This window comes from Chenopodium quinoa, unplaced genomic scaffold, assembly GCF_001683475.1.
Source record: "Chenopodium quinoa cultivar QQ74 unplaced genomic scaffold, ASM168347v1, whole genome shotgun sequence".
In the NCBI taxonomy this organism is placed as follows: Eukaryota; Viridiplantae; Streptophyta; class Magnoliopsida; order Caryophyllales; family Amaranthaceae; genus Chenopodium; species Chenopodium quinoa.
In genome coordinates this window covers 1820296-1845462 of record NW_018745413.1, presented here as the reverse complement: position 1 = coordinate 1845462, position 25167 = coordinate 1820296, and the positions used below count along the sequence as shown (strand labels likewise).

The following is a 25167-nucleotide window of genomic DNA, read 5'->3' as shown; positions in this document are numbered from 1 at the left end:
CCAACTCGAGTCGTGCACCAGGTCATTTATGATCGTATATTAGGTTCATGCACCCTTTTTTCGTCATATTAAAAAAATGAGTGGAGTTTTCTCACCTGTTTTCAAATGTCTATTTTTTTCCTTCCTTTCATATCTTGAGCAATGAGTCAAATAATTAAGTGAATTATTTTATTTCACAGTACTTGGTCAAGGAACAGAGATAGATTAATACGGTTCGAGTCATTACCGCAACAATCTCTCAGATCTAATAGGCGTTCAAAGAAAACTTTGTCATCTCCATTACTCATCACCTTACAATGGCCACTAAAGAAGATATTGAGAACATCAACAAATCCATCGAGGCACTGTCTTCCATGATGCAAACCCTTACCACTAGGGTCACTACCATGGAACAAAACAAGGTCACTGTTTCCACCCTTGACAAACTGAAGGAACAAATGAGTAAGGTTTATGAGGATTTCACTTATGTGGAACGGCCTCCCACTCCTTTGGATGTGAAGGACAGACTCCCTGAAAAGTTCTCCACTGCTGATATTCCAAAGTTCAAGCCTACTGACAATCCAATATTCCATTTGAAGGCGTTCTCTGCAATCATGGCTCTTAAGGGATTGGACATAACACCCTTCCCTACGGTGTTCCCTCTCTCCTTAGAACATGTTTGCCAACAATGGTTTTATTCCTTAGATGCCAAGCATACTGCGACTTGGCAAGATGTCACCGACAATTTCATGAATCGTTACAAGTGTAACATTCAAACCAAAACTTCTTAACGTGAGCTCTCCATTCTCAAACAGAAAGAGAATGAAGGCTTCACCGCTTACCTGAACAGGTAAAGGGAAACAGCTTCACTCTTGGTAGATCCTCCCAAAGAAAGAGAGATGGTTCGCCTCTTTATTCAAAATCTGACTCATAAATATAGGAAACATCTCAAATTTCTTCCACTGAACACTTTCGAAGCTGTATACAACATCGGCATCAATATCGAGGATGAGCTAAGAAAGATTGCTGGTAGTAACAATAATAACACTTGGAAAAACAAGAAGAACGACCATCCTTCTTCTTCGTCTTCTAAGCACGAAAATACTACCAACAATATAAGCCAAGTTGATCTCAATGAAGTGTTAGCTCTTGATACTCCATTGCCCAAGAAGAAAAGAACTTACACTCCTTTAGGAATGACTTATGATGCGGCCTTTGATCGCCTTTACAGTCAAGGCTTGATCACACCTATTGGGCCATTTCCATAGCCAAAACCTGAAGAAAGGAGCGCCAAATGGAATCCCAATTCCCATTGCAAGTACCATCAAGGAAGGGGCCACACTACGGAGCAATGTTGGAATTTGAAGGACGTCATTCAAGACTTGGTGGATGCAAACAAACTTCCTGTCCCTCCAGGCGGCAAGAAGTAATGAACACAAGGCGCACAACAGATCCTTCGTGCAAGATTTCATGATTTCTTTCTTTATCATTCATCTCCATTCCCCATTCATGTCTAGCATAGGTTTTCCATTTTGAATTTTTATATGTTTCATGTGTTTCGTTCACCTTTTCCATTAATAAAATGAGCAATTTTCCTTTACATCTCGATCATAGAATTTTTCATTCATTCATTCTAAAAAAAAAAATCAATTACCGAACTAAACCCAAGGTACACCAATGACTTGAGGCACCTTTGCAACCATGTCATTCCCTGTTAACCATTCAATCACATTCCATTTCTTCATCAACCATTTTGAGCCTCGTCTAACGTTTGGCCTTCATTTCTTCAACCCACATTCACTTAACCCTGGGATTGGAAGATGTGTAATTGTACAACATTCAAAAAGCAAGTAAAAAAAAAAAGAAAGCAGCAAAGCAACAATAAAACAATGTCTAAAGACAAGTGTTCCAATGTCTTTGATATGAACACGTCTCAAATTGCGTCTCTCATCGAGTGCTCGATACCGTGCCTGAGAATCATGAATGCTAAGTGAGTGATGGACCGCATGATCTAAGATTGCCTACATTGATTCAAAAGAATGAAAAAAAAAAGTTCAAAGCAAAAAAAAATATGTTGAAAATAAACTTGAAAAATTCAAAATGTTCAAATACACAATTGCATATCTTGGGGATTCTCTCGGGTCTTGAGCCTTTTACCCCTTTCTTCCTTAAACCATAAACTTAACCACATTACAACCCTTGAAAGACCTCTTTGAGGTGTACATACGCTTGTGCAAAGTTCGGTTAGAGCTACGTTTGGCCTGATTCCTAACGGATACGTAGGCAACCTCACATTGAGGTGCGGCCACATTCATATTCATATCTATGCATGATCGAGTCAAAGAATATCCAATGCTTATCTTTATATCCCTACCCATTTAAAGCTAGACTTGGGGGCTTGAACCCAAATCACATTAGCTTACCCAGCCTGAAGAGTCATCATCTTTAACTCTTCTCACATTTCTTTCCATCGTCATAACCCTTGCAGCCAGCCTTAGTATCACATTCACACACTTCACTCACACATCCATATCCATATCAATCATCCTTCCCTTTAAGAGCCCTTTATCATGAAATCTTGTTTCAACACTGTGCATGTTTCATCATATTTAAAGACAACATTCATTAGAAGAAACATTGTATACTTGCTTAGCTTCCTGACCTGAGCAATATTCATTGTTTTATGCATTGCATAATGTGCTGAGAAACATTTATATATCAATGATTTTTAATAATACAAAGCATATCGTGCTTAGCTCCTTGACCTAAGCAACGTTCATTATGCAATAATCACTTCATCTGTATACGTGCTTAGCTTCCAGACCTAAGTGACGTTCAAGATCGTTTCTTGATGCTTAGCTCCAAGACCTAAGTTAATTCATCTATCGTGTCACATGATGTAATTTTCCTTAGCCTCCTGGCCTAAGTATATGTTTTAACCATGTGTTACGTACTATGTACATATAAATTTATGTTTTAGACCTTATCAAGTAGAGCGCAACCCGATTTTGGCGGGTTTTGGAAAGTTTTTTTCCGCCCGGAATGGCTCGGCCCGAAAATTTTTTAAAAATTGGGTGGACTAGGGAAATCAATTCAATGCAGTTTTAGATATTTTTTTACCGGCCCCGAAATTCGCCCGAAAAGCGTGTATGGTTTGGGCAGGTTTGGGCACCTATATTCCGTCTCGGCCCCAAGAATGACTTTTTTTTTGCTTTCGGCCCAGCCTGCCCTACCCTGCCCCGCCCATTGATCACCTCTAATATGTTTTAACCATGTCTTATCTTTGTCAATTATCCTAACCATGTCTTATCTAATATGTAGACACCCATTTGTGTCTCCCCAAAACCAAACCAAGTGATGAGTACCTTTCACGTCGAATCATAATCGAATGAAGTGAAAGTGTGGAAAGTTTAGTGTTGCGGAAAGTTTTAATTTCTTTTCTCTTCTCTCTGTTTTTGAAAACTTATTTTAAGAAAACAGTCAATCCAGTTTGGTTGGTTCATGATATGGGTCCAATAATGGTGTAATTGGATGGGGCTTGAAAAGAGTTTTCCAACGATATATTATAAGCCTAATTCCGATGAATATTGAGGAAGTTATGGCCAAATTACTAAATTGGGCCTGGTTTGAGCCTTATATGCGGCCCAATGATCTAGGGGAGGGCCTAATATGAATTTATCATTCCTAATGCAATTAGGAATTGTTTTGGTTTTCTAGATTCTTCTAGAAGGTTCTTTTCATTCCTAATTCAATTAGCATTGGTAAATTGACTTTGGTTGACTTTTTAGAGTTTTAATCAGAATCAAAGAATGTTTTATGAGGAAAATACGATTTTATCCTCCTGTACGACAATTTCTATCTGATTTTAAGAAAACGCGTGAATTTCTGAGTCGGCACAAACTCTCATCAAGATTTTCTTGATTACTCTCTCTCTCTCTCTTTTTCTAAACTAGCCTTCTCTCAAATATAAAAATTCCGCACTCATTAGATCTAGATACACCTAGCCATATTCGAAGTTGCCTTCGCCCTAGACGTGACAGGTTTAATTTCTGAGGGTTTAGTCCCAAATCTCTATTTCAATTATTTAATTTAATTGTTTTATTATTTTCCTTGAAGTTACTAACGTGTGTATTTTGTTATTAGAAAGAAGTACGAGGCATCAAAGTAAGTATTTTAATGGTTTTTATTGATGTTATGATATAGAGTTCATGCTTAGGTTGTTATTATGATATTCCTAGTATCATGTATAGGGTAAATTTAATACTAAGTATGATTGTTATGATGCCTTCTATTTTCTTTCATAATATTCATGTTAGTATCATGTTAGGGCTAAATATATGATTTTTATTGCTTAGTAACATGCTAGGGTTTGTTATTAATCTTGTTAGTATCATGCCTAGGATTTTGCTATTAATATGCTTTAACATGAACATGTTTATGATTATAATTTTTATTATTTCTGTGATGATTATTATAATTATTGTTATGATGATTATTATTATGTTGCTTGATGATATTTATTTTTATTGTTATTGCTTGATCACACCTTTTATTGCATCTTTAAAGGGAATTTGTACTTGTAATCACGCTTAATAAGATAATTGATAATCTTGTTTAGGGTTAATTTGATTATAATACAAATGATCGCCAATAATAGATTTATTTGTGCATTAATATTCAACCAACATAGATAAACAGACTTAGGGTTAATACTTTTGATTGTATGTTAGTCAGAAAGCGCACATGAATATGATCAGAATAAAGTAGAGGTCTATTATTAGGGCAGGTTCAATCTCTTTTAGGTTGGATTTGTACCTTCATCCCCGAACCCTATTTGGTTCAAGACCTTATGGAGTTAACGATCTCTTAGATCGTTAAGGGGTGTAACCTTCACCTCGTGAACGGTTTACAAGTTCCTAAAAACTTGTTGGCGACTCTTTTGCTCTATCTTCTTTCCCTTTGGACGTCATGGTACTTTAGTGTATGATCACAGTAGGGTTCAAGCTAGGGGATTAACGCTTGAAATATTCTCTACAGTTTTTGGCGACTCCACTGGGGACGATTTCTATTTTAATTCCTGAATTTGTTTCGGCAATGATTTAGAATGAGTGGATGAGACTCGAAACATTCTAAGTATTTCATGTGCGTAATTTTGATTAACATTATTTTCATATGCATAAAAAAAGATCTCATTGGAAAGACCATCCGTAATGAGTTAAAACATAGGATTTTACACGTAGGAAATTTGAGAAATATCTTTCACAACTAAGACCGAAATAACACTGCGCGAAACTGGAAAATTTTATCGAGCACAGAAAGCTGCTGAGGCATGTAGGAATTAGCGTCAGCGACCAGAGTATTGGCGCCAGACATTTAACTGTAGTGTAGACGACAGGCATGTCGCCAGGCGCTACATCTAGAACCTGGCGCCAACCCCTTTTTGCTTGCGCCAAATTCTTCCAACACCGAGCCAGAAATATGCGTTCTAATTTCGACCAGTTTTTCGCATTGTTTGCTCAATCCTACTTCCTGATAGAGTTTTTCTCACTTTTCTGAAACCCATATGTGTTCTACATATGGATATAACCCTTGGGGAATTCATGCTCCATCTACCTGATTGAACGCTCTGAGCAACAAAGGGTACATCTGAGATTGTTGAATTCACCAAACTATGGAAGCGAGTTTTTTCTAAAACTCGCGGTGTCCCATCCACTCACGTCAACCTTTCACGGTTAGGCTTCCGCGCGGTGAACCCGGACAATTAACCATGGACCCTCTATTGACTAAACCATATCCCGAACTTTAGAGAACTAGAGCCATGGTTAGGTTGCAAACTCATTGCATCATATCGTGCTTACTTAACTAATTGTGCATTATTTGTTGTGCATATACTATGTTTTCTTAACCGTTTGTTTGACTTGTGTTGAGATTAAATAAATTAATGACTTACAGAACTTTGCCTAATTAATTAATTAATTAATTTGAGTAAATAAAGTCTAATATTTTAATCAAAATTGACCTAGTACGACTTTAGGCATACCCCTGTTGATTAATAACACCGAAAACAGTTCCAGATTGAAGCTCCAGCACTGGCGCCAAAGTCTGGACTGTAGCGCCACTCTGTGGAGTGTGGCGCCCGGCGACAGCTCTGTCGTCTGGCGCTACACTACAAAGAGAGGCGCCAGTTCGGATTATTGATCAAGTCATCACCTAGTGTCTAATTAACCAGTTTGCTAATTAATTCGATTAAATTTCGCTGTCAATAATACTTTGTCAAGTCATTAATTGAGTCTAGACACATAGTCTAGCCACATGGTCATGACACGAGTATTAACATGATACCTACACTTACTAGTCTTAGCACACACTTTGATTATATATCACCAAGACCATGTCTTAGGTTCATGCATGAGTCGGTTTTTTCGTCATTTGAGTTGGGGGTACATTCTATTCCTAATTTCTTCATATCCCTCCATCTACGTCATTTTTCTTCATATTCTATTCCAACCTTTCTTCACTTCTTCCATCCATTGCATGTTGAATAAGTTTGAGTCAAATAATTAACAATAAATATCCCCAAATTCCTTTTCCACAGTACTTGGTCGAGGAGAGAAGGGCGATTAATCAAGTACAACCTCTTTATTCAAGTTTCACTTTTTGATAAACCAATTCGTCAAAAGAGAAAGGCTAGAAAGATAATGGCAAGTCAAGAAGAGGTTAATGAACTTAGGAATCAATTGAATGACGTGACTGAGGTGTTAAAGGTTTTAACCCTCAAAATTGATGACCCTGTGAAGCAACAACAAATGAAGCTCATGCAAGAAAGCTTGAGCAAGCTATCTAGTGACTATAAATTTCAGGGCATTAGTTCACAAGGGGTCTCGCTGGACAAGGAACTTCTTTCGCATAAGTTCAATGCCACTGACATCCCAAAATTCAAGGCAACAGATAACCCTTAGTTTCATCTAAGAGCTTTTGAAACCATAATGAGTATTAAGGGTATTGATAAGAAAGTGTTCCCCTCTATATTTTCTCTATCTCTTGAGACCGTTTGTCAACATTGGCTCTTTTCCCTTGACAAAGAGAAAACCTCTTCTTGGGAGTCGATAACAAATGCTTTCATAGATAGACACTAATAGAAATATGATTTTGGGCAACAAAAAAATTCATCGCCCAAACACTTGGGCAACGACCTCCAACTCGTCGTGAGCTCGTCGCACAAGGGTCGACGCCCATGCATGTTTGAGCGACGAGCTGGTCTTTTGTTGCACAAAACCTATTTTGGGCGACGAGTTAGGTTGTTGCCCTTCTTACATATTTGGGCTACAAAAGATTATTTCGTTGCCTATGTTGATTAACTTAGGGCAACAACTTTTATTTGTCGTCGCCCAAAGGCAATTTCACAGCAGCACAAAAAAAGGTAAGGGCAACAACAATGGTGTCGCCAAAAACCTGTTTTAGGCACGGATATTTTATGTTTGTTGCCCAATGTTACAAGGCAGCAGGTTTATCATGCAATGTGCAAGCATTTTTTTTTTTTGCCCAAAATTATATTTGGTATGTGGGCAACAAATTATTTATTGTTGTTGCTACCACACTTACATTTCATGATTCCGAGATATAAAATAATCTTCTTATGATAACAATCATTAGTATAATAGTAATATACGTTGACCCATGTTCAATGCATGGAAATCAAAATTACATCTATATTTATATTGTTCTACTAAGAAAACTATACAAAGTTAAATTTGTCAATCACTAGATAATACCCACTAAGCCACTATATATATAAGTAATAGAGATCACAAATATATCCAAAATGTACTTCATGTTCCTTACTCCTTAGCTTGTTACAATAAAGTCATCATCCCTTGTTCCTGAAAGGCAATAAAACAAAATCAAATACACATGATTATAAAAATATCATCAAAAGTATTAGGAAAAATTAAGAAGAATAATCTCAACTAGCTAAGTATAAATTCTAGCAACAGATTGAAAATTTTAGTTCTCTTAAAATTAATTAGGAGTCATATACATACTTTATAATACACATTGTGAACTACCAATATCATCCACTTTTCGTACGTTTTTTATAATACACATCGTGAACTACCAATATCATCCACTTTTCGTACGTTTGATTTCTTTAGTCATTCAACAAGATATAATTCGTGCTCATAAGGTCAAAGACAAAATTGTATACTTTCATCAAAGTGATAAAGAATAACATGATAGTTTAGTTTCTCTTTGGTTATAATATCGCCAATGAACAAACTATAAGAACTATCATATTCTGACTATTTATCTCTACCAAAGCCCAGCTAAATTCAAGGAAATAACATCAAACCCCATTGAATATGGGTCCAAACTCTAGAAGATTAAATTTTATGGAAATGATCTGACCTTTTTTCTAAATTATGAAATTGTTTAGTATCCCATTAATTAAAGATGTATGTTAAACATGTATAGAAGAAGGAAGTAAAGATACCGAGTGAACTAAGAAGAGTGAACTAAATTTTTTTTAAAAAAAAAAAAAAACTGAATTGAAAAGGAAAAAAATGACGAAATACATACAGATCTATATTTTTGGTTGTACTTAAAATAAGTCTAAAAATAGCTTAAAGAGAAAACATTAGCACATCAGTTTTCATCTTAGTAGTATTTCAGTAACAATTATTCATGACAATCAATTTCTATTACTCATGTTAGGCCCTTCCATTCCTAAGACCATGACATATAATCATATACCACACCCAAATGTCAAGAGGTCAATTAAGTTCATCTAGAATTCTTATAGAAGATGATAGTCACCTACTCAATTAGTTTTATAGCTATTTCATTAACTATAGTAGGTACTGAGGTACATTGCCATACTATGACACAAGATTGATTAACCCACAATAATTAAACAAGAAATGTTTCTCAAATGGCACATTATAATTGCAAATAATCTGGATAGAAGGAAGAATTTAGTAAAAGAGGTAGCATAAACTTACTTTATGGTCTTCAATTCTCATATAATATCGTGTAGATAGGATCTTGTTGCACTTCAATATGCTCAAATGACCCTTCATTTAAAAAAAAATAAAATAAAATCAAGACAACATTAATTCATACTCCAGGCACAGAAATTCTAGTAACAAATTACAGAAAAATAACATAATTGTAGTCTTCGATCTTTATAATTTCTTAATCAATGTTTTTATATTCAAATATATGCGGTAAATTGAAGTGTATGAGGAATGGATTTATAACAGGATACCTCTCTGTTGCAAGATATTCAAAACACATCAAACCTAAAACAGAGTTGAATTTGAACAAATCAACACAAAACTAACCCATCATAATTCACAAAAAACGCTATCAAAAAATTAACCACAAAATCAATAAAGTTACAAAATAAAAACAACAATTAGAAAAATATGACCAAAGTATAGTACATCAAATCAGATCCCAGAAAAAGTACAACAAACACAACAAAAATTAAGGGTGAAAACAAAATTCTAGCATTAACTTTCATGTTACAATCTGATAAATAATCATTCAAAACTTCGGTACCCATAACGGCATAACCATTAGTTCAATAGTCCACATCAAAATATCCCTAATAAGTAATGTTGAAACAAAACCTAGATAACGAAATTGATGTTAAATTACCAAAGATAAAAAGAAACGAAAATCAAACCTTGGAAAATTTTACAACAGACGCGAGAGAACTCCTGAGCCGTTTCAGTGAAGGAGAGAAACAGAAATGGAGATGGAGTTGAGAGATGAAGAAAATGAAATAGATTTAGGGTTCTAAGGGAAAGAGAGATGTGGGATACTGGGATCTTTGAGACTTTGGTAAAAAAAAATTTAAATATTACTGAAACATAGTTTGAAATTAGAATTTTGAGGTGAAAATTTAGCAGCGCGGAAAAAATTCTGCTTAATTTTTCACAGTTTTGGGCAATGGTTTGAATTGTTTGTAGTCCTTTATCTCTATTAAGGGCAACGAATTAGGAATTTATGTTGCACAATGTTACATTTTGGACAACAAAATATATATGTGTTGCCTATAATTGCATTTGGGCAACAAACCCAATAACTTGTTGCCCAATATGTTAAAATGGGCAACAAATCTGACTGCTCGTCGCCCATTTGTTTTATAGGTCAACGACTCTATTTTCGTTGCCCAAGCTATAAAATAAGGGTGACCAAATTAATTTTCGTTGCACATGCAAACCTTTGTCGTTGCCCAAAATCAATTTTCTTGTAGTGAGATATAAGTGCAACATCCAAGACGAAACAGACCACAGACAACTTGAGATGTTAAAACAAAAGGAAAATGAAGGATTCACTTCTTTCTTCAACAAATGGAGGGAAACTTCCGCTAATATGGTCAAGGCTCCTATCGAAAAAGAATCTGTGAGGATGTTTATCAAGAATCTCCAAGGGAAGTATTCAAGGCACTTAAAGTACCAACATAACTTGAATACTTTCAAGGCTGTCTATAATGTAGGCATTAACATTGAAGATGACATTCTGAAAGATAATAGTGCGAGAGGAAAGAAGAACGACCATCCTTCTTCTTCCTCTCCCATTAATGAGGTACATGCCACGAACGCCTCTAAATCACGAATCCAAAAGTCAAAAAGGGTGCTCACTCCACTTGGTATGAGTTATGAAACAGCTTTCGAGAAGCTACATCACAAAGGACTAGTCATGCCCATAGGGCCCATCAAAGATCCAGTTCCAGAAGCAAGGCCACCCAAGTGGGACCCTAGTAAGCACTACAAATATCACCAAGGAAAGGGTCACGACACTGAGGAGTGTTGGAAACTCAAAGAAGCTATTCATGATCTGATCGACGACAATAAAACTTCCGAAGTTCTAGCCATTGAAGAAGGTCAAACATCCTTCGATCCATCACTTCTTATCACACCTGTAGGTGAGCCCATGATCGAGACAACTTATATAACCTCTCTCGATGAAGTGGCCATAATTGAGGAGGATGAAAGTCTTTTCTTTGATAATACCAGGGAAGACTCGTCAAGTCTAAAAGAGGATGTTCGAAAACTGCAAGATGTCATTGCCATGCTCTTGAATGTGGTAGAAGGACTAGCAAATCGGGTGATGGTTATCGAACAAAATTCTCGCCAAGGGTTTAATGAAGAACTCAATGCTCCTAAGCTACAGGAAAAACGGACCATTGTAGAATACACATCAATAGGAATGACTTACAATGAAGCTTTTGACTGTTTTCACGATCAAGGTCATATCCACTCCGTTGGTCCCAGTCAAGACCCTCCACATGAAAAACGGTTTCCCAATTGGGATCCAAATTCTTATTATCGATACCATAGAGGTCGCGGTCACACTACTGGAAAGTGTCTCACCCTCAAGGATCGTGTTCAAGACTTCATTGATTCAAATCTCCTTCATGTTCCTCCGCGCGACAAGAAGGCCAAGATTAGTAACGATAGTAACAGTGGTTGTAAAGGGAAAAAGAACGACTATCCTTCTTCTTCCGAAAACACCTACTCTAGTAACAGTGTTGGCACTTTCAACCTTAATGAGATCTTAGCCATGGATAATCGAGGATTTAGAAAGCAACAAAAAAGGGATTTTACCCCTATTGGAATTAGCTACGATGATGCTTTCGATCGACTCCATGCCAAGGGACTCATTACCCCTATTGGACCTCTTCAAGATCCCCCTCTTGAGAAGAGATTTCCTAGTTGGAATCCAAATGTGCGCTGCAAGTACCATCAAGGTAGGGGTCATGCTACTGACAGCTGTTGGAAGCTAAAGGAGGCTATCCAACATTTGATTGATAATAACAAGCTTCCCATACCTCTAGTTAACAAGAAGAGCGAGTGATGATAAAGCAAACAACAGAGACAAGCTTCAACGACAAGATTTCATGACCTCTTTTTCCTTTTCTTTTTCTTTTTTTCCCTCCCCCAATAAGTCTATCATAGGCACCTTTTTATTCCCCTTAGATTAATTTTGTAGGTTCTTTCTTTTTCCTTTAATAAAATGAGCATTTTATTCTCTTACATATGATCATCACATTGCATTGCATTAAATAAAAAAAAAATTTAAAAAAAAATCCATGTCAAACTAAGCACAAGGTATGCCAATGATTTAAGGCACCCCTTGTAGCCACATCATATCACCTTTCACCCTTCAAATATGCAATCCTTTTTTGATAAACCACTTTGAGCCTCGTCTAATGATAGACCTTTCATTTTTCAACCCATATCTACCTAACCTTGGGATGGGACAGTGTGCAACTTATGCAATCTCAAAAGCTTGAGTGATTTCAAAAGATCAAAATAAAAAATAATAAGCAAAAAAAATATAATAAAAGTGTGCAAAAGGGCAAGTGTTCCAATGTCTTTGACATGAAAATGTCTTTGATAAGAACACGTCTCAGATTGCGTCTCTTATCGAGTGCTCGGTACCGTTCCTGAGAAACATGAATGCCAAGTGAGTGATAGACCGCATAATCGTGATTGCCCATACTTATAAAATAAAATAGATGCTAAAGAAAAAGAGAAAAGAGAGCTAAAAAAGAGTAGAAACTCAAGCATACAAAAAATATAAAGATTCAAAAGCAAGGTTGCACACCTTGGGGGCTTATTGAGGGTCTTGAGCCTTTATCCCCTTCTTCTATAACCTTTAGCCTAACCACGTTACAACCTTTAAAAAGACCTTTTTGAGGTATACACATACTTGTGCGAGGTTCGGCTAGAGCTACGTTTGGCCTGATTCCTAACGGATACGTAGGCAACCTCACATCGAGGTGCGGCCGTAATAAAATTACAGTCATATTCACATTCACACACTCACACCATGATCATATCAATGGATCCCCTGTGCTCATCCCTATTCATTTAGATCTAGACTTGGGGGCTTGATCCCTACATCATTAGCCTACCTAGCCTAAGAGTCACCATTATTTGACTCTTCTAAACATAATATTTTCCACACACTTAGCCCTTGCGGCCTAACTTTAGTGTCACTTTCAAACACATCACAGATACATGACCAAATATACCTTCCATTAGGAACCCTTTGTCATGGAATCTTAACACAACGTTGAAGCATGCCTTGTCATATCAACATTACTCATCAATCATAATTGTCATTGCATCGAAGTATGAAGTGCTTAGCCTCCGTGCCTAAGTTACCCAAATACTTTCATCATGGAGTCAACAATTGAGATAGCCTAGGATAAATTAATCCTTGCACCTTGAGAGATAGTATCAAACAACATTTGACTAAGCTCATTCAACATGCATTCGAAAACTTCGATTCTTTTTTCGCGTCTTTCTTTTTCGGGAGAAAGTCGGTACCCTCCACAAAAATGACGGAAATTTTTTGTTTTTTTTGCATTTTTGAGTCGCACGATCACACTACAATGCACACACAAGCCATGTACACATTGAGTCTTTTCGTGTCATATAACCTTGATTTGAGTCTAACGCATGTGTCAAAAACTTTGAGTCGAGTCAACCTCGAGTCAATCACAGCGAGTCAAGTTTATAACTTGAGCCCTGTCAATTCAATGAATTAACGCTAAACCTTAGGTCAACCCTAAGATAATTAAAGAGATTAGAAAAGTTCTATAGTAAAAAATAAATACAGTTGTAGCAGAATAGGGAAGACCCGACTCCAGCACCAGACGACAAGGTTGTCGTCTGGAAACATCATTTAGCGTCTGGCAATAGATTTCAGCGTCTGGCGCTAGATCTCAGCGTCTAACGACAGAGCCAATTCTTGGCGCCAGAGATATTTCAGCAGCGACGGAGCTCGAAGCCTCTCAGAAAGGTGATTTCGACCTCATACAGAAATTTCGGGTTCCTTGGTACGCGAGTTAGCCCCTATAAGCAATTTGACATGATTAAGTAGTCGGTTTGATTACAATTGCAATAAGTGATCGACCTGACGAAAGATCGTCTCACTTAGCTTAAAGCGCCTAAGCATTGGCTCATCACGGACATAATGGTTCACAAGCAGCAAACCGCCGACGTACTGGCATAACGGAAGCAAAGTTCAAGCGAGCTTTAGAGATCGGCAAGCGTTGGTCTTCGGAAATTTTTCTTCGGAATATTATCGCAAAAAACATTCAAGCATCGAAGCTCTTTTGTTCAGAGACGCGTGGACATATCATCAAAGCTCTTTTGTTCAGAGACGCGTGGACAATCCTTTCAAGCTCTTTTGTTCAGAGACGCGTGGACAATCCTTTCAAGCTCTTTTGTTCAGAGACGCGTGGACAATCCTTTCAAGCTCTTTTGTTCAGAGACACGTGGAAAATCCTTTCAAGCTCTTTTGTTAAGAGACGCGTGGACAATCCTTTCAAGCTCTTTTGCTCAGAGACGCGTAGACAATCCTTTCAAGATTTATTGTTCAGAGACGACGCGTGGACATATTAAAAAAGGAAGCTCTTTGTTCAGAGGCACGTGAACATATCCAAAAAAAGAAGCTCTTTGTTCAGAGACGAGTGAACATCGAAACAACAAGATGGCGTTCCCTAGATTGTGGAGAGTTGTCACAAACAACTAAAGGTGATTTCAAGCGAAGTTGTCTTCGATCATGTTCCCTTAGACGTGGAAGATGGTCACAAAGTGGAAGAGGATTGTTTCAAGCGGAGCAATCTTCGATAGTGTTCTTTTAGACGCGGAATATTATCGAAGCGGAAGAGGATCGTTTCAAGCGAAGCAATCTTCTAAATAGGAAGCAGTTACAAGCGTAGCGGTTTTCAAGCGGGATGGAATTCTCTTGGCACGAGGTCATCAAAACAACATTAATGCGGCAGCAAATCAGTTACTTTCAGAAACGAGTGCTCGACGGTGCAAGATACGCGTTTCTTAACTCTTTTATCTGTTTTAACTAACGCTAGTTTGTAGGTATCGGCGTTACAAGTGTGATTAAGGATCGTAGAACTTTCTGAATCATTCTCCGTCCCTATCAATACTTTGACTTTTGTTTTCGAAACTCGTGTTTCTCCAAACTCAGTCAAAGTGGGGGCTTCTGTAGACACCCATTTGTGTCTCCCAAAAACCAAACCCAGTGATGAGTACCTTTCACGTCGAATCATAATCGAATGAAGTGAAAGTGTGGAAAATTTAGTGTTGCGGAAAGTTTTAATTTCTTTTCTCTTCTCTCTGTTTTTGAAAACTTATTTTAAGAAAAAAGCCAATCCAGTTTGGTTGGTCCATGATATGGGTCCAATAATGGTGTAGTTGGATGGGGCTTGAAAAGAGCTTTCCAACGATATATTATAAGCCCAATTTCGATGAATATTGAGGAAGTTATGGCCAAATTACTAAACTGGGCCTGGTTTGAGACTTATATGCGGCCCAATGATCTAGGGGAGGGCCTAATATGGATTTATCATTCCTAATGCAATTAGGAATGGTTTTGGTCTTCTAGATTCTTCCAGAAGGTTCTTTTCATTCCTAATTCAGTTAACATTGATAAATTGACTTTGGTTGACTTTTTAGAGTTTTAATAAGAATTAAAGAACGTTGTTTGAGAAAAATACGATTTTATCCTCCTGTACGGCGATTTCTATCTGATTTTAAGAAAATGCGTGAATTTCTGAGTCAGCGCCAAACGCCAGTTGTAGCGCCTGGCGCTACGCTTGGCGCCTGGCGCTAGCATTGGCGCATGGCGCTAATGTTGGCGTCTGGCGCCAATGGCCGGCGTTGGTGCTAACAATGTTTTATTCGCGTCAGAACTCTGTTTTGATGTTTTATCTTTTTGGCTGATTTTCTCTATAAATAACGTGTTAAAAACTCCGTTTTCATTCACCAATTCTCATCAATTCTTATTCTCTCTTTCACTAACTCTCATCAAGATTTTTTTTATTACTCTCTCTCTCTCTCTTTTTCTAAACTAGCCTTCTCTCAAATATAAAAATTCCGCACTCATTAGATCTAGATACACCTAGCCATATTCGAAGTTGCCTTCGCCCTAGACGTGAATGGTTTAATTTCTGATTGTTATAATGCCTTCTATTTTCTTTCATAATATTCATGTTAGTATCATGTTAGGGCTAAATATATGATTTTTATTGCTTAGTAACACGCTAGGGTTTGTTATTAATCTTGTTAGTATCATGCCTAGGATCTTGCTATTATTATGCTTTAACATGAACATGTTATAATTTTTATTATTTCTATGATGATTATTATAATTATTGTTATGATGATTATTATTATGTTGCTTGATGATATTTATTTTTATTGTTATTGCTTGATCACACCTTTTGTTGCATGTTTAAAGGGAATTTGTACTTGTAATCACGCTTAATAAGATAATTGATAATCTTGATTTGGGTTAATTTGATTATAATACAAGTGATCGCCAATAATAGATTTATTTGTGCATATTAATATTCAACCAACATAGATAAATAGGTTTAGGGTTAATCCTATTGATTGTATGTTAGTCAGAAAGCGCACATGAATACGATAAGAATAAAGTAGAGGCCTATTATTAGGGCATAGGTTAGATTTGTACCTTCATCCCCGAACCCTATTTGGTTCAAGACCTTATGGAGTTGACGATCTCTTGGATCGTTAAGGGGTGTAACCTTCACCTCGTGAACGGGTTTACAAGTTCCTAAAAAACTTGTTGGCGACTCTTTTGCTCTATCTTCTTTCCCTTTGGACACCACCGTACTTTAGTGTATGATCACAGCAGGGTTCAAGCTAGGGGATTAACGCTTGAAATATTCCTTACAACTAATAAGATTCGATTTTTGGGTACACCAACAATTAAATTGGGGATACCTAAAAGAAAAATTTACATATTCTCTAGGGTTATGATTTTTGTTCTACACAAGGTTAATCCGTTGCAAACAATAGGATTAATAGACGAAATTGTTAGGATTCTTGTGCATATGAATTTCGATAATTGTCCTACGAATAAAACCAAACTTATATGTAGCGTTACATTTTGGGACTAACTAGTAGTCGTGTGGGACCGCCTAGTTGTGTTCTTTGTGTACGTACTACGTATATTAAGGTATATTTTTTCTTGATTCCTAAATAAATTTAACATAAGGGGGTTTCTTAATCTAAACCAGGATCATATCGTTATGTAATAGGCAATGTTTTGGATGAGTAACTATTTTAAGCATCTAAAATTGGTCTTTTAATTTTAATAAGAGTCGTGATTAGTTAATAAGACCTTGGTTAGATAAAGTGACAATAAATCTAGTCATCAAAAGTACTAAAAACGAATGTGATTATCTAAAATAACAACTTTTGTATTTTTTTTTAAAAGAATTGAACCACTTCGTTTTAGGTACGCCCAAATATAACTTAGGTATACCCAAAATAAGAAACATTTTATACACCGTGATCTATGCTTTAGTCAAGTCTTATCTTTGTCAATCGTTCTAATTAACTAAAAAAAAATTGAATATGCCCAAAATTAAATAATTTAGGGTATGCCCAACATTAAATTGGGATATCTAAAAGCGAAATTTATGTATGTATGCTCTATAGGGATTGATATTTTTTTCTATGCAAGAGTAATCCTTCATACGTTGTGAACAATAGGACTAACAATCAAAATTGCTAGGATTCTTGTGAGTATGAATTTCAATAATTATCCTTCGATTAAAGGCAAATTAAACTAATCTTTAGCGTTTTATTTTGGGACTAACTAGTAGACGTTTGTGACCGCCTAATTTTGTTTATTATTGTTGTGTACTGCATACATTCAAATATATGTTTTCGTGCATCCTTAAATTAATCTAGTATAAGAGGGTTTCCCAATCTAAGGGTATGTTCACATTTACTGAATTGAACTGAGCTGAAATGAATAGTGATGAAATGAATTTTTTATGAGAGAAAGAAAATTAGGAGCTATACTGAAATGATTAGAGCTGAGCTGAAATGAACTGAACTCAAATTAAGCTGAAGTGAACAGGTTATGTAATAGGTGACGTTACTACTGTTTCATCTACTGTTTCAATTTAATTATATCTCCATTCTATACTGGTCAATATGAATTATAAAAATAACTATGTTGAAACTAAGGTCACAATGTTTAATATAATATTAATTATATCATACTTCAAATTCACAATAATAGTGTCTTAAAAAAAATCACAATAATAGTAAAGGTCACACAATAATGATAAAAGGTTCCTTCCAAAAAAAAAATGGTAAAAGGATACTATTAAAATTAGGGTCACCATGCATATTCAATAAAATATCAATTACGTGACTAGGCGATTATGGACTCTGCGTTCACAAGTGCACATAAGTTTTTTCGTAATATTTATAGGAAAAAAAATACAAAATAGTTTTTGAACAAAAAATGGTATTGCATTTACATGACCAAACTAATCATATAACAAATAAAAGATAACACACAAAAATTCGGATGAAGAATAATATTTGAGAAAAAATTTTGTATACACCCGGTTTACAATAATATTAGTGTACATCGAGCAGTATAAGGGTAACTTTTAGCTAATTTTAGGGTAACTTTTTGCCTTTTTTTGTTTAACTTTAAACATAATACATTTTTTTATATATAAATAGCTAACACGAAAGTTTTATAAAGGCAATTTAATTACATTCAATCACTAATAATTGATTTTTAATCATTTAAAATGTGATTTTTTACTAATAAAACGTAGATAATTTTTATTTGTATTGGGGTAACTTTTATTCATTTCAGGGGTAACTTTAACTCATTTTAGGGTAACTTTATAACGGATGTACAATATTTTATTGTACATCAGATTTTTTTTTTTTAAGTTTGATATGGTATATACTCTTGTCAAAAAAGAAAAAAAAAAGATATGATATACATATACTGTATTAAATTTTGTAGTAATCAAGCCATTTCATTGGAATATTTAATGATTGATATAATATCTTTGACATTATTAGATTTTCCTTGACAAAATTAGCGACCAATCCCACCATTCGTATCAGTTTATTTTGTAGAGAATGGAGTAATGAAAATCTAATGAAGGAAATTTGATATTTTGGATATTTTTTTGGTCAATATAAATCAATGGTTATAAATTTATAATATACATAGTGATAATCAATTGTATAGATTTTGTTTTTATGATGGCTACAATAAACAAGAGTAAATTTAAGAGACAATAAGTTAATTATTTATTTCTGATAAAAAAAAAAGTTAATTATTTACTTTCCTTCAAATAAAAAAGTTAATTATTTATTTTGTCATGCATAACCTCCCTAAATAACTAAATAACGCCCCTGTCCTTTTTTTTTAACCAAAAAAAAAAATTGAATATATATATATATATATATATATATATATATATATATATATATATATATTTTAAAGAGGCGACATTAAATAAATAATTGACATTGATGCAAGACTAATTTGCTAGAAAGTAGATAGACTTGCTATATGGGTCGTTGATCTAGGATATACTAGTATATATTTAAAAAAAAAAAAACAAATTAAAAGAAAAGATCTTTAATCTAGGATATTAGGATATATATTAAAAGAGTCCGAAAAATCTTGCATATATTCCACTTTTTATTGTATTTATCTTTATTTAGTTATATATAGCAAATTATATAGCAAAAGTCCTCCCCAAAAAAATTTTAGTTAAGGAACAATAATGCAAATCAGTATTTAATTATTTTGTTTTATTTTATTTTATTTTCAACAAAAATTCACTTATTCACATGCTCAAGTTTCAACATTCAACAATGGCAGATGATTACTCCGGAATTCATATGACTGATCTAAATTAAACTAAAAATCATTTCAATTCTAAAAGTTAATCCCAAAATATTATAATCCGTAATTTTCCATCGAATTTTTTAATATAGATAGTTAAATTGATACAAGCTCTGAAATAAAAAAGTTAAAGCATATATATGATGATTAAACATTAATTTTATTGATTCAAAATGTAATTTGATAATTTTTGTATGTGTTTTGGATGATTAATAAATATTGGAGGTTGAAGATGAAATCTTATTTCAATTTTATAGCGTTGGTTGATAGTTGTTCATAGATTATAATATTATAATTTGGAAAAAAAAATTACCCTCTAAAAGTAACAAATCAAACAGCACTTTGCTGATTGGTCGCTGACTTGTCATGACTTAAATGATGTGTAAATTAATTTTTTTAATATTTTTATATATGAAATATTCAAAGGCTAAGATTAAGAAATAAATAATATCAACGGTTCATATTTAATCTCTTATTATAGTCGACCATAGTCGTCCGTAGTTGACGACTACGCTAGAATCATCCTTGCAGGTAACAATTCCTTTCACAGAATTAATTACTCAAGTTCCTGCATATTCTAAATTTATGAAAGAAATTTTGACTAGAAAAAGATCTATTTGTGAGGTAGAGACTGTTTCTTTTACTGCAGAATGTAGTGCTATATTACAGAATAAATCTCCACCTAAACTAAAAGATCCGGGTAGTTTTTCTATTCCATGTCATATTGGTAATTTGATGATTGAAAAAGCATTATGTGATTTGGGTGCTAGTTTAAGTGTTATGCCATTATCTGTGAGCTCTAAATTAAATATGGATAAATTAAAAAATACTAATATTTCTCTGCAAATGGCCGATTGTTCTGTGAAATACCCTTTAGGTTTTTTAAAGGATGTTCCTGTTAGAGTAGGTAAATTTTATATACCTGTTGATTTTATTATTCTTGATATGGAGGAAGATTTGCAAATTCCGATTATTTTGGGTAGACCATTCCTTCATACTGCAGGGGCAATAATAGATGTCAAAAGTGGTAAACTTACATTATGTGTAGGGGATGATAATATCACTTTTAATTTAAATAATATCCCTAAAAGTCCCATGTTAGAGGAAAAGTGTTTTAGTATTAGTGTGGTTGATGTACATAATTTTTCTAATAAGCCCCAAGCTCCCGTTAGAGATCCCTTGGAGGCGATATTTTGTGTTGCATCTTCCGCAGGAAAAACTAATGCATAGAAAGATGAATTCGATGCTATAGAAATAGCTCTAAATTGTGTAGGACTTGGGTTTGAGGATGAACAAGTGGAGAAAGAGAAGCAAGTTGTAGAGTTTGAGCCTGTAGTGAAAGTCCCACCTGATCGGGAGATAAATGCTCAATCTTGTGGAAAAACGAAGAAAATCAAGTGTAAAAAGAAATTTCGAGCAGCAAGTACCAAGAAGATACCTGGTCGGACGTGGGAGACGGGCCCAATCGGGCCACGCACGCCCGGTCGGGCGCGAGAGCGAGACAACAAAACTGGCCAACTTCAAAACGCTATAACTTTTGCGTTTCTAAACGAAATTTTACGTGTGACCTATCATTGAAAAACTCTTCAAGTTTACTTTCCAATTCAATTAGAATCACTGAATTATAATTTGTATAAAAAAAGTTATGAGAAAAATAGTGAACCTGATTCGTTTTTGCCTCTTCTCTTACTAACACTTTGTTTCTTTTTTGTCCAAAATTGCACCAAGGTGATGTATTACAATGTTTAGGATGGTGGTGGATACAAGTATGTTGATGAAGGGTAGTCATTGGGATTACTAACTTCCCTTTAAGCCAACAAGGACATTGTCTGATTTAGCTTGGGAGGAATTTCTTGTATATATAGGCACTCTTTCTTTTCCATTTCTTTTATTTTTTTTGGTGTGCTTTCTTAGACTAGATTTATTGATTTATGGCATAGTTTTACTGCTTTCCTATATGAAAAATACAAAAAAATTGTAAAAAATTGAAAAATTAAAAAATCCAAAAATATGTTCCAATGAATTATGAATCATGCTTCAATGTGCCCCTTGTTTAAATTTTTTGAAATTATTTTGATTCTTGGTTATTGATGATAAATAATGTGGATTAGTTTATCATGATTTGATATTTGATTGTCTTGGAACCTTAACATGCGTCAATTTTTCCCAACTACTTGTGAATATAGTGCTTGACTAGTTGATTTGGTTAGGAATGTGTGTTAGTTCCTGGTATGTCAATGAATTTGAGTATTGGTTTGCAACGATGAAAATTGTTTCATGACTCATTATTATGCACATGTGGAGGACAAAGGCATTTGTTCTTTAGGTGGCCTTCAGATGATTTTAGATACATTTGTTCCCTTCTTGCTAGCTACCCATTTTGTTGCCTTGACTTTTTGTTGTTTATTAACCGCATTACAAGCCATGTTTGCCCCATTGGTTACTAGTCCCAAGCTTGGCTTGAGGGAGCTATTGGTGAGTGGGGTGAGGGAGTTTGTAGTGTGCTTATTATTTCCACAATTTGGGTGGATTTTGAGAAGCTATTTGCTCTTGATCGTATTTTATTTTTGATGAGTTTGAAAGTTGAATTTTCTTGAAAAAAATAAAGTATGATGGTATGAAAAAAAGAAGTTCGAAAAAAAAATGAAAAAAAAGAGTGAACTTCAAAAGAAAAAAAAAGAAGAGCAAAAAGAAAAAAATTGTTATATGTTCAAATGTTCTAAGTGAAGGTTGATCAAAAGAAAGAAAGAAAAAATTAAGTTTCAATGAAAGATCAAGTTTGAAGAGTTAAAGTTTGTTATTCATTCATGTTCTACATTATTATATTTTTATGAGTGAAATTGTAAGTGTTGGGATTGTTTGATATGTTTGGAGTTGTATTTGGTGAATTTTGTTGGAGTTGAATATGTTGGAGTTGTATGGTCATCATTTATTTTTGATCATGGGTTTATTAGGATTTGGCTCCCTTTAAGCATAGCTTTTCTCTTACATTTTTTCCAAATATATCTTACCCTTTTCCTTAGCCTTACGTTACAAGCTTTAAAGACCTTCCAAACTTGTGCATAGAGTTATGTAGATGTGAAAGTGTTGCTTATCAATGCAATTTATGACTTGACATATTTCGAGTCGACTAATAGGTTGAGTGTATGTCTTTTTAAACATACGAGTGTTGTGAGTTTGGGAGGTCATTGTTCACATAAAGGAGTTGGTTGGAGAGCGATCGAGTACATCTTTTACTCGCCACATCAATGAGATTTGAGTGTGTGAGCACTAGTCTTGAATTCTATATGCTCTTGTGGTTTTCTCTACTTGACAATTGTTAGGAAAGTATGACAGTTGGATGAACTTGATTGGTTGACTTTGATACATGTTTGTCAGATTTACCTTGAATTATTTTTATTGATTTTACTGGTATTTGGGGTGAAGTATTGATTTATTTATTCATTGCTTTACTTAGGGACAAGCAAAGGTTTGGCTTGAGGGAGTTTGATGAGTCTATATATATATATATATATTTATTCCCCGTCCCACGGTCATATTTGTGTTTATTTGAGCTCTACGGAGCAATTTTTATTACTAATATATGTTTTTTAGTGTTTTTGTAGAGTTGGTATTGTTTTGCAGGAATTTGCATGTTTATGTCAATACCCGAGCTTATGTAGCCACTGCGAAAATATTAGAGTCCAATCTTATTATATGACCGTATATTAAAGCCCAAGACCGAGTTAAAGGAATTTAGTTCGGTGAATAAGGGCTCGATTAGAGAAGTGAGTGGTCTACATTATTATTATGGATTAATGGACCAAGAATAATAGAGAATTTGGACTCAAGTCAAGAAGCCCAAGTCCAAGGAGAAGCAAAGCAGTCCAACTTCAGTTGACCGGGCCCGATCGGGCAAGGCCTGGCCCGATCGGGCGAGTTTGTTGCTGTTTGTTGGTTGCTCATTTTTTTGTGGGTTAGATATGTAGTATAAAAAGCCCATTAGTAGGCTAATTTTAGGGAGTCGGACTTTTTCCTTTTAGCTTTTAGTTTTGTTTCCCGCAGCTTTGGATTAGATTTTAGTTATTAGTTTTTGTTAAGATGACTTTGGGTTTTATTTTTTACGCACTTTAATTGCTTCCTTGAGTAATTTAGTTTTGTTTTCTTTAAGCATCTTTATAACATTCATTAGTTTTATTTCGCTTTTCGTCAATTTTGTTTCTTTTCTTCGTCAATCTTGTTTCGTTCTTTAGTAGTAGTTAATTTCATGTTTTATATATGACCATAAGTTGAAGCTTATTATTATTTTCTTTAAGTTCTTGTTCTTGCTTTTAATCATGTTTTCTTTAATTATTTTGATAAGTTTAGATTTTATTATGTGCGAGTAGTTTTCTTTCCAGGGTTTGTGGGGATCCATGATTAATATGAAAGGGTAAATTATTGTTGTTGATTGTCAATGCTTAATTAATTTCCTATTGATTGTTTTAACGCTATGCTACTAGATTTGCGCAGATCTTTTATGTATGAGTTTAGCAATATTAATTCGAGATTCGAGAGATGAGAATTGATGTTTAAGCTTAGTTTCAATAGGCAGGCTAATTTATAAATGGTTAAGTCGAGATTCGAGAGATGAGATTTAATACCGGTAAATTAACTCTGTGATTGTAATATGTGGCGAAAGCCTTTTATGATCTGATTAACTGATGCATTGATGATTGATTATTATGTCTTACCCTGGAATATTGTTTATTGGTGAACCTATGCCCTAGGCTTTTATTTCATTGATTTCCCTCTTACTTTTATTCCTTCCTACTCTTAATTTTATAGTTTAGTAACCCTTATAATAATAATTTGGTTACTTGATAATTTAGATTGCTTTTAATTAATTAGAAATATATTGTTTTGTTTCCTTGTGGTTTGACCCTTTTCCCTATCTACATAGTTAGTGGATTTAGGTATTATTTTTGATTGGGTGATTACGACTTGAGCCTGTCATTCTCACATATATTTCCATCACCATAACCCTTGCAGCCAGCCTTAGTATCACATTCACACACTTCACTCACACATCCTTATCTATATCAATCACCCTTCCCTTTAAGAGTTCTTTATCATGAAATCTTGTTTAAACACTGTGCATGTTTCATCGTCTTTCAGGACAACATTCATTAAAAGAAACATTGTATACTTTCTTAGCTTCCTGACCTGAGCAATGTTCATTGTTTCATGTGTCGCATAATATGTTGAGCAACATTTATATACAAAGCATATCGTTCTTAGTTCCTTGGCCTAAGCAACATTCATTATGCAATAATCACTTCATCTATATACGGGCTTAGCTTCCAGACCTAAGTGACATTCAAGATCGTTTCTTTACACCATATATGATGCTTAGCTCCATGACCTAAGTTCATTCATCGTGTCACATGATGTAATTGTCCTTAGCCTCCTGGCCGAAGG

General features: G+C 34.8%; 1 long non-coding RNA gene across 1 annotated transcript; it reads right to left on the bottom strand.

Annotated features, from left to right (window-relative positions):
* Window positions 1–7500: 7500 nt before the first annotated feature.
* Window positions 7501–9945, bottom strand: LOC110713454. The gene is made up of 3 exons (XR_002509926.1): window positions 9668–9945; window positions 8979–9050; window positions 7501–7859 (listed from the first exon to the last, which is right to left on the bottom strand). It is a non-coding gene; the product is annotated as an uncharacterized LOC110713454 (long non-coding RNA).
* Between the last annotated feature and the right edge of the window lie 15222 nt (window positions 9946–25167).